This window comes from Tachypleus tridentatus, chromosome 3, assembly GCF_004210375.1.
Source record: "Tachypleus tridentatus isolate NWPU-2018 chromosome 3, ASM421037v1, whole genome shotgun sequence".
In the NCBI taxonomy this organism is placed as follows: Eukaryota; Metazoa; Arthropoda; class Merostomata; order Xiphosura; family Limulidae; genus Tachypleus; species Tachypleus tridentatus.
This window is the reverse complement of record NC_134827.1, coordinates 99,154,766-99,164,584: the sequence shown is the minus strand read 5'-3', so window position 1 is coordinate 99,164,584 and position 9,819 is coordinate 99,154,766.

Below are 9,819 nucleotides of genomic sequence, written 5' to 3'. Positions count from 1 at the left end.
AAATGTCCCCCTTTTTTATTTAGGAGGGACTTGCTGGCTCTCCAAAGTCAGTAAAGAAGTTTCGATCTGGAAACATCCACATCTCAACACAGTGAACTCCTCTTGAATTCAAAGGCAATTGGCGATATACCTATTGAGGTTACACCTGACTGTATTATACAAGCAGCTGTTCAATGTATTCCTAAAACCTCGATACGTTTTCCACTATATCTTCGTCTGTGGTGGAATCCTGCCTGCCACATGGCACGGAATACTCAAGGCCTGAGATACTTTCCATAGATATCCCACACTTTCAAACTGCATCACTTTCCAGCGGACCCATGCACATGCTAGATGGGTAAGACGTCAAAGCCAGAAGGAATCTTGGATTAAGTTCACAACTGGCATATCTTCTACCATCAGTTCCAAAGTCATATGGGACAGGGTTCGAAAGGTCAGTGAGCACTACAATTCTGTCCTCCTCTCGATCTTACTTTCTGATGGCCAAGAAGTAGCTGATATCTGGAGCATCGCCGATACTCTAGGTGAAAACTTTTGCCAGGTATCTAACACTTATGCTTGTTCCTCCACCTTGGCCATCAAGACTCGGGCAAAGTGGTTATCTCTTTCCTTTCAAACTGATTGTCTATATGACTATAATCGTCTCTCTACACTGGTGGAACTGAAACTGGCTCTTCATCAGTTTGGCAGTACATCTGTTGGACCAGATGATGTACACTGACATGCTTCGCCATCTATCTCCTGTTTCTCTTTCTAATTGTTTTAACTGGATCTGGTAGGAGAATTTTTTTTCTAATGTCTGGCACCAGGTTATTATCTAACCTTTCTCTAAGCCTGGGAAAGATCCCAAGATTCCTTCAAACTACCGTCCAATTGTTTTGACGAGCTGTTCTGTAAGACCTTAGAGAGGATGGTTAATGCTCATCTGGTTTGGTTCCTCGAATCAAACAACCTCCTCTCGCCTACCCAATGTGGATTCCGACGACAGCACTCCACCATGGACCACCTGATTCGACTTGAAACGTCAATCAGAGAAGCCTTTCTCAAACAACATCTTGTATCAATATTCTTTGAGAATGAGAAGGCTTATGACACAACATGGAGGTATGGCATTTTGCGAGACCTCCATATATATGGGTTACGTTGCCATTTACCCATTTTTATAAAAAAAATTTTAATGGACAGGAGATTCCAAGTCGTGGGGGTTTGACACTTTCCCGTTCTTTTCTACAAGAACTTTGAGTCCCTCAGGGCTGTGTTTTGAGTGTCACACTTTTCAGTATAAAGATTAATGCCATCACCAAACAACTCCCTCTCACTGTTGCAAACGGCTTTAATTTCTCTCTTTCTAAAACCATTTGCATGCACTTTTGCTGCCAACCGGATATTAACCTTGATCGTGAACTCCGTATTGGTGAAGTTTTGCTGCCTGTGGTACCTGAGACCAAGTTTTTGGGGCTTATCTTTGACCATAAGCTGACCTTTGTACCATACATTAAGCAGCTATGGGTCAAATGGACAAGAGCACTAAACATCCTCCGTGTCCTCTATCACCAGTTGTGGAGCGGATCGATGTTCTATGTTAAAGATATATCATGCTCTTATTTGATCAAAACTCGAATATGGATCACTGGTCTACAGCTCTTCCAGAACCTCGGCCTTAAAGATGTTAGATCCCATTCATCGTCAAGGACTTTGGCTCTGCTCTGGGGCTTTCCGCACCTTCCCAGTTCAGAGCTTATACATACAGTCTCGTGAACCTTCTTTGCACCTTTGCTATCTGCAACTGTTTTTACTATATTCTTCGAAACTTCATTCCTTACCAAAGCATCCCACCTGGGGTTGTGTTTTCCTTCCTTGGTGGGCTATACTTTTTCAGAACAGACGATTTGTTGCTGCTCCCTTTGGCCTTTGTATCCAAGTGCAGTTGGATGGATTGGGTTTTCCTTGAATAACACTGCAGTATCTGCTGGTCAGCCCATCCCACCATAGCTTATTGCAGTCCTCAAATGTGCCATTTCTTTAAGTCATCTGAGAAAAGCAGATACTCCTGATTGGAAGTACCGTCTTTTACTTACTGAACATCTTTCGAACAATCTATCCATTCCAATTTATATGGATGGTTCCAAATTAGGTGAATCTGTGGGCCCTACCATGGTTTGTTGCAGTTCGATTCTTGCATGCAGAATTACTTCTGCAGCTTCTGTGTTCACTGCTGAATTGTACGCCATTTCTCTTGCCCTGGATTATGTTGAAGCTAAGCAGTACTCCAACTGCATAATTTATACTGACTCGCTTAGTTCTCTACTGGCTCTGGAATCGCTTTACGTTGGTTCACACCCTGTTCTCACCAATATTCAAAACCGACTGGCTCATTAACATCTACTTTTATCCAGTTTTTCTGGATACCAGGCCACGTTGGTATTCGCGGGAACGAGCTGGCAGACACGGCAGTTAAATCTATCTTCTCTGGCACTATCACCACAGTGCCTATTCCATACATGGACTATGGTCCTGTATTCAAGGCTCGGTTCCGTGCCAGCTGGCAGTCGACTTGGAGTGAGCAACGCGAATACAAGCTTTTCCAAAAGAACCCTAAATTGGACCTTGGCCGTCTTGCTTTCGCAAGGATCAGAAAGAGGAAGTTGTTCTAACTAGACTATGCATTGGTCACAGTTTTTTAACTCATCGTTTTCTTTTATCTGGAACTGATGCACCAGTGTGTAGTTTGTGTAACACTCAGATCACAATAAGCCACGTTTTACTTTCTTGCCATCGTTACGACTCTCAACGACGGCACTATTTTAAACATGTTCTGTCCCAAGGTTTGTCCATAACGTTAGACAGTGTCGTTGGTGACAGTGATACTGTGCACCTTGATAAAGTTTTTTAAAGGCCATTAATCTTTTTAATGCCATTTAAGTGTTTGATATTTATTCATTAAACCTTTTTTATTGTGGTTTCCTTTTAAGAATCACAATCTCTCTAGTTCAATTTGAAATTAGAAAATGGCCGTAGCACGACACCAGGACTGGAAAGGCCAACTTCAGGTGACTAACACTGCTGTTTGAGCTGCCCATTAATCATCCTGACGAGTTATTATTACAATTTTGCTGCATGTCCTTTAAAACTTTTATAACTTTACCTATTGATAAAGGCCGTAACGGTACATAACCCGGAACAAGGATTGGAAAGGCCAACTTCAGATGGCGGTGGTTCTTGTACTTACATGTTAGTCTTCCGGGCGAGTTATGATAATTACCATTATGCTACAGAAAGTCCTTTACAACTTCTCTTACTGTAGTTTCTCTTTTAACATTGTAGACTGGATGTCAACATTGGTTTTATGCTATTTATGTTTTTAAATGCTGTTTTGTTTTACCTTCATTTCCTTTATGAATTTTACTACATTTACTTTATTTTTATAGGACGTTTGGCGCAGATAGCCTAGCCGTTATGTGCCGTAAAACACTAAATCAACCAACCAATCATTTTCAACAAATGTAAGAAACTGTATCCCTGGGATTGGTATGGCCAGGTCGGTGGTCAGAGCGTTTGACTCGCAGTCTAAATGTCACTCGTTTGAATCCGTGTCCCGCCAAATATGCTTGACCTTTCAGCCATGTAATATATGGTCAATCCTAGCATTCATTGGTAAATAAATTGGCCAAATATGGTGATGGCGAGTAGCGTCGTGTATCATTGTTGGAAGTTCACAACAAAACAATTTACTGTAACCCAAACACTTAAAAGGTAGACATTTGTTCTTCAGGGGAAAACTGAAAATAACAAAGTAAGTGTGAGAGGATGTTATGTAATGCCATGGCTACATAAGGTAGAGTACCATGTTAACATTGAAACTCCTTTGAAAGTTTTCAAGGGAGTTTATAAGTTAGTTGCTTGAGGATAACATTTCGGAACGTATGTAACGTTCACAGTATAGAATATAATTTGTAATCGTTAAATTATGACGGAATCAATTGAGTAATCGTCTAAGGTCATCAAATACAGTAATCACAACATATATGTTCAGTAATGTGAGCCGAGGGTCGCGGGTTCGAATCTCCGTCACACCAAACATGCTTGCCCCTTTTAGCTGTGGAGGCGTTATAATGTTACGGTTAATCCCACTATTCGTTGGTAAATGAGTATCTCAAGAGTTGGCAGTGAGTGGTAATGACTAGCTGCATTCTCTCTAGTCTTACGCTGCTAAATTAGGGATAGCTAACGCAGATAGCCTTCGTGTAGCTTTGCGCGAAATTTAAAACAAACGAATGTTAAACGAAAAACAAGTGGGTATAAACAAAAACCATCGTTCACTATAATATTTGATAACGTAATGTGCAGGTGTTAGCTTGTTTAATTACATCTTCCAACTTTACTGGAACAAGAAAAGACAGTCTTCCAAACACATCTGCATCAGACAAAGAATTTTCGTATATCAGAAAAAGGGTTAAAGGTAAGAGTTCCATTTCGGGACGAATTCCCGTTAATTTAATATATATATACTCGTATATTGTATGGTAGGACACAAAATTTGATTTTTTCTTATTTCAATACTCAAACTACTGGACGAACATTCACCAAACTGAAACTTGGGAATTACTGTACAGAAGAAGGAAATATGTTAATGTAGTTGATCAGTGGTTTTCCGAAGTGAAGCGTCCCGGCATGGCCTAGCGCGTAAGGCGTGCGACTCGTAATCCGAGGGTCGCGGGTTCGCGCCCGCGTCGCGCTAAACATGCTCGCCCTCCCAGCCGTAGGGGTGTATAATGTGACGGTCAATCCCACTATTCGTTGGTAAAGAGTAGCCCAAGAGTTGGCGGTGGGTGGTGATGACTAGCTGCCTTCCCTCTAGTCTTACACTGCTAAATTAGGGATGGCTAGCACAGATAGACCTCGAGTAGCTTTGTGCGAAATTTCCAAACAAACAAACAAACCGAAGTGAAGTATACATCACATCGTGTCATACGTGTTGTTGAACATGTGAGATATTCATGTTTTACGCATAATTTACGTCCTAATTTAGTGATGATACGTTCAAAGTAATTCCATTACACAGTCGTTAAATAGCTCTATTTAAATCTATATTAACTTTGTTGTAATAGGCCTAAACTTGTGAGTGAGTTAACCTATAACAATGTCACGTAGTTGTAAGACTAAACAGTCCAACGGTAACAACGATGTCATAGTGAGGTTAGGCATAAGGAGGCTTACCCGGTTGCATGCTTTAATAAATAAGCCTATGAGATCTTGATGCCAATAATTCAGCCTAACCCAAAAGTTCGGTATTCGATCCAATAGCATTTTAATATAAATCTATAATTTCAGTAGTGCCTAATGGTATTTACTACTGTTATGACTTTTAACTTAGTAATTGGAACACCGCGACTCTAGCGATGACTGATAAAAATAACAAAAATACGGAATTGAGAAGTATATTTAATATAAGTTAAAATATAAAATCTTTTATATTTCACACCATCAGTAATTTTGAGAACAGGGGGTCATTCATGAGATAGGAGAAAACGTAAGTATTTTTCATTATGAATAGAATTAATAAATGTTAATTTGATGGTAAGAAGAGGATTATTTGTGTTTTATGATGTTAGTATTAAACTATTATATTACGTGTTTTTCCTTTGAGGCTTAGCAGGGTTTTATCAGGCGATCCAGTCTGCATCTAGAAATAGCTTTTGCATGTTTCTCCGTAGTAGAAAGGATAACATATGCTTAAAATACTGGGTAACGAAAATATTACAAGTAGAAGCACGAAAAATATTTAAACGAATTCAATTAAAGATATATTTTTGGCTTGCGATCTTTCGTTAACTGCCTTAACACAGTCCATAACTTCTTCAGTCGGAGTGTATCAGGTGATTGACCTGACCATTTCATAACATCAGTTCTTTTATCTCCAAGATAGGCCCGGCATGGCCAGGTGGTTAAGATATTCGACTCGTAATCTGAGGGTCGCGGGTTCGAATTTCCGTCGCACTAAACATGCTCGCCCTTTCAGCCGTGGAGGCGTTATAATGTGACGATCAATCCTACTATTCGTAGGTAAAAGGGTTGTCTTCCTTCTCGTTTTACACTGCTAAATTAGGGACGGCGAGCGCAGATAGCCCTTGTGTAGCTTTGCGCGAAATTCAAAACAAACCAATTTCTAAGATATCTTTTAGTTACTCTACAATTACAGAGAAATCTGTTTGATCATTTTGTAGGCTAATTTGAACAAGAAGATATAAGGAACTTACAGCAGGTGACAAACACTTTTTATGAGAAAATGTAACTAAAATCGTGAAAAGTTCAGGTATTCACGAAAGCCAGTGTTAAAATTACGATATAAGATCATATTTGAACAGATCTCGTTCGTCGAGTGCATTCTAACACCAAATAGTTTTATATATGTTTCTGTTACCTAATAAAAGATGTAACAAATTAACAACATTTTCAAGGAGGAGACACTTTCTTTTGTCCAACCACTGTAAATACAGGTGTAGTTCAGACCGTTCCTTATTGTGTTTATGGTGAAGGAATTCTTAACTATGACATCAGAACACATTTGTTTCAGGTACTAGTGGAAATTAAATGTGCTTAGTTTTATATGGAACTGTGTACAAACACACAATTCTGGCCATGACATCCGTCAACAAGTTGAACAATCTTATACGTATACGAGTTCTTCAATGTCACATTGTTGTCACAGAGATAGAGCCCAGATCCAGTGGAAGAGAGTGTTAGAATTGATAATTAATGAACTAAGCTTTCAACACGTGGAAGATTTTGTAATTTGTTTCTTCATAGTACCACCCATCTTTCTGATACAAGTCAAATATGAATAAACAAAGAAAATGAAGTGGCTTTGGACTTGGATAGTTATGAGTTGAAAATTGGTCCGCATCATGTTGTTGTGTCTTTGAGCAAGACATGTTGGAAAAAGACTAGCAACCAGAAGAGTTAAACTACGTTATTAAATTTTGGATATATTTTTATAGATACAACATAAAATACAAGTAATTCAGTATTACTTGAGCACTAAACAAATATCAGGATACTGATGATAACAATATTAATTATTACTGTCTCCCGCTAGTATAGAGGTAAGTCTACAGATTCACAACGCTAAAATCAGAGGTTGGATTCCTCTCGGTGAACTCAGCAAATGACTCGATGTGGCTTTGCTATAAGAAAACACACCATTTCTAAAACATTTCAAGAGTTCATATTATTAGGATAGTTAGTTTTCGTTTCACATAGTTTGTTGAATCTAAATAGTTCATATGCTAATGCGTCGATTTCCACAACTCACCATAATGTTTTTGTTTTTTTTTCAAACAGAACGAACTGTTCAGGAATGGTATGTCCCTTCTTCAGAATTTTATGAAAACTTATATATCAACCAGACCATTGGGCACAAACATGCGTAGCAACATAGCACAAAATTATGTCGACTGAGTTCAAGCCCATGAATCCAAAAAATCCTTTTTATTATATTTTTCAGAACCTTCAGTCATGTGTGTGTTTTCTAATAGCAAAGCTACATCGGGCTATCTGCTGCGACTCACCGAGAGGAATCGAACACCTGATTTTAGCGTTGTAAATCTGTAGACTTACCGCTGTACCAACGGGAGGCATCTTCAGCCATCACCAGTTTAGTTGAACTACAACTTTCTCTAAAGTTTTCATTTAACAATCTCAACTATCTTAGCTGCAAGTATGACGACTTCTTTGAAGCCTACTCTGCAGAAATTCCACTATAACTCAGTTAGATAGACCTAGTTGTTATCATAAGATTTCATACCAGCATCACCCTCCAAATATCACTCAATAACTTCGAAATTAAGGGTTGTAGTAACATCCTTTCAACTGTTAAAATTTCAACCACCAAACTATCATTAATTACACTAATTGAGTGGCTATAACATGATATATTGTATATATATCCTTTGATGAAACATATGTTCAACTTACAATTTTCCATCATATCATTCCACAGATTTGGAGAACAACCAACAGAATGGTACGTGATGTTCCATTATCGCACATGTAGGTACCCATTTCAGTCACGATTAACATATTTGTCAAGTGTACAATTGTTAATCTGTACCTGATTGGCCATGCGAATGTAGAATTATCACTTCTTGTATGGTTCATCTTCATTATTGTTGAATTATCGCGATATGCTAGAGATTGCAGATGTTCTGGAAGATATATATTTATTCTCTAATATGATAAAGTGGCTGTGACTTTAGCTGTTCTGCTGGTTTCAGTTATATTTATCTCTGTTACTGTAATGATAACCATTCGAGCTAGAAGGTGAATAGCTAAATAACCATATTTACAGATCATGAGCATAAAACTGGCACTCAGACAGAAAACTGTGGTCTTCATTTGTTGGTGCTATCATTGTAAGAAACAGAAACAAAACTTGAATGCATTCATGGTACAGCACAGTGTTTATACATTTGGGAGAATTACCACATCTAATGATTCTTTCAACACAGATATCACTGCTGTCGATCGATAGAGGGCGCTACAATTTTTGTCAGATGATTTCCAAAATGCAATATAAAATAGTACTATTATATAGTATATGCTGATAAATCATACATAAAGTTCACACTAAAGTACATAAAAAACTATACTTTTACTATTTCTGACAGCGACAAGTGGTATGGAGGGTAAAACTGGAACCATCTCAGTGTTATTAGGATGTTTAGCCACCCTAAGCACATTTCATTCTTTACGTATATTTTTTATTATTGGATCACTGTTAATCGAAGCTATATAATTTTAACTAAAAACCCGCGATATAACTTAGATAGGACTTGTGAAATGTCTTAATAAAAGCAATTTTAGTCATTCCACTTATAATGACAGCCATCCAAATCAAATATAAATGTGTCTTTACAAATAAAAGTTGCGCCCAGTACCGTAACTTTTGCCACGACCGGCATGGCCAGGTGATTAAGACATTCGACCAGTAATTTGATGAGTCGCGGGTTCGAATCCACGTCACACTAAACATGCTCGCTCTTTTAGCCGTGGGGGCATTATTATGTTCGGTCAATCCCACTATTCGTTGGTAAAAGAGTAGCCCAAGAGAAGGCAGTGGGTGGTGATGACCTCCTTCTAATCTTACACCAGTAAATTAGGGACGGCTAGCTCAGATAGGTCTCGTGTAGCTTTGCGCGAAATTCAGAAACGAACAAATATATATGTAAAAACGACTGGTTTGGGTTGAGAACATTTTTATGTAGAGGAGCGAACAACATTTCGACCTTCTTCGGTCATCGTCAGGTTCACAAGGAAAGAAAGAGGTAACTGACCGATAGTTGACCACATGTATGAGGGGGTTGTGTAACTGAATGTCGGAATGTAGAGGGCGTGCTTAGATGTTTGATTATATTTATTAATATGGGTATAAAGGTGTTCCTTTGTAATTGGTTTATTTTGGGCTTGAGCTGTCGTATAAGTAAAGCTTCTTTAATTTTACGTTTGTTTCTTTATTTAGTATTTGAGTGTTTTCTATGGTTATGTTGTGTTTATTTGATTTGCAGTGTTCAAAAACGTGTGAAGTTGACTTTTTGTGTTCTTTGAATCTGGTTTCCATTTTTCTACTTGTTTCTCCAATACAGAAGTCGTGGTAGTTATCACATTGTATTTTATAAATAATGTTGGTGTGATATTTGTCAGTGTAGTTTTTACACACTATAGACCTTAGTTTTGTGCCTGGTTTTTGAATAAATTTGGTATTAACTGGAATATCATATTTTGCTACTAGTTTTTGCCAAATAAGAAACAAACAAACTTTTG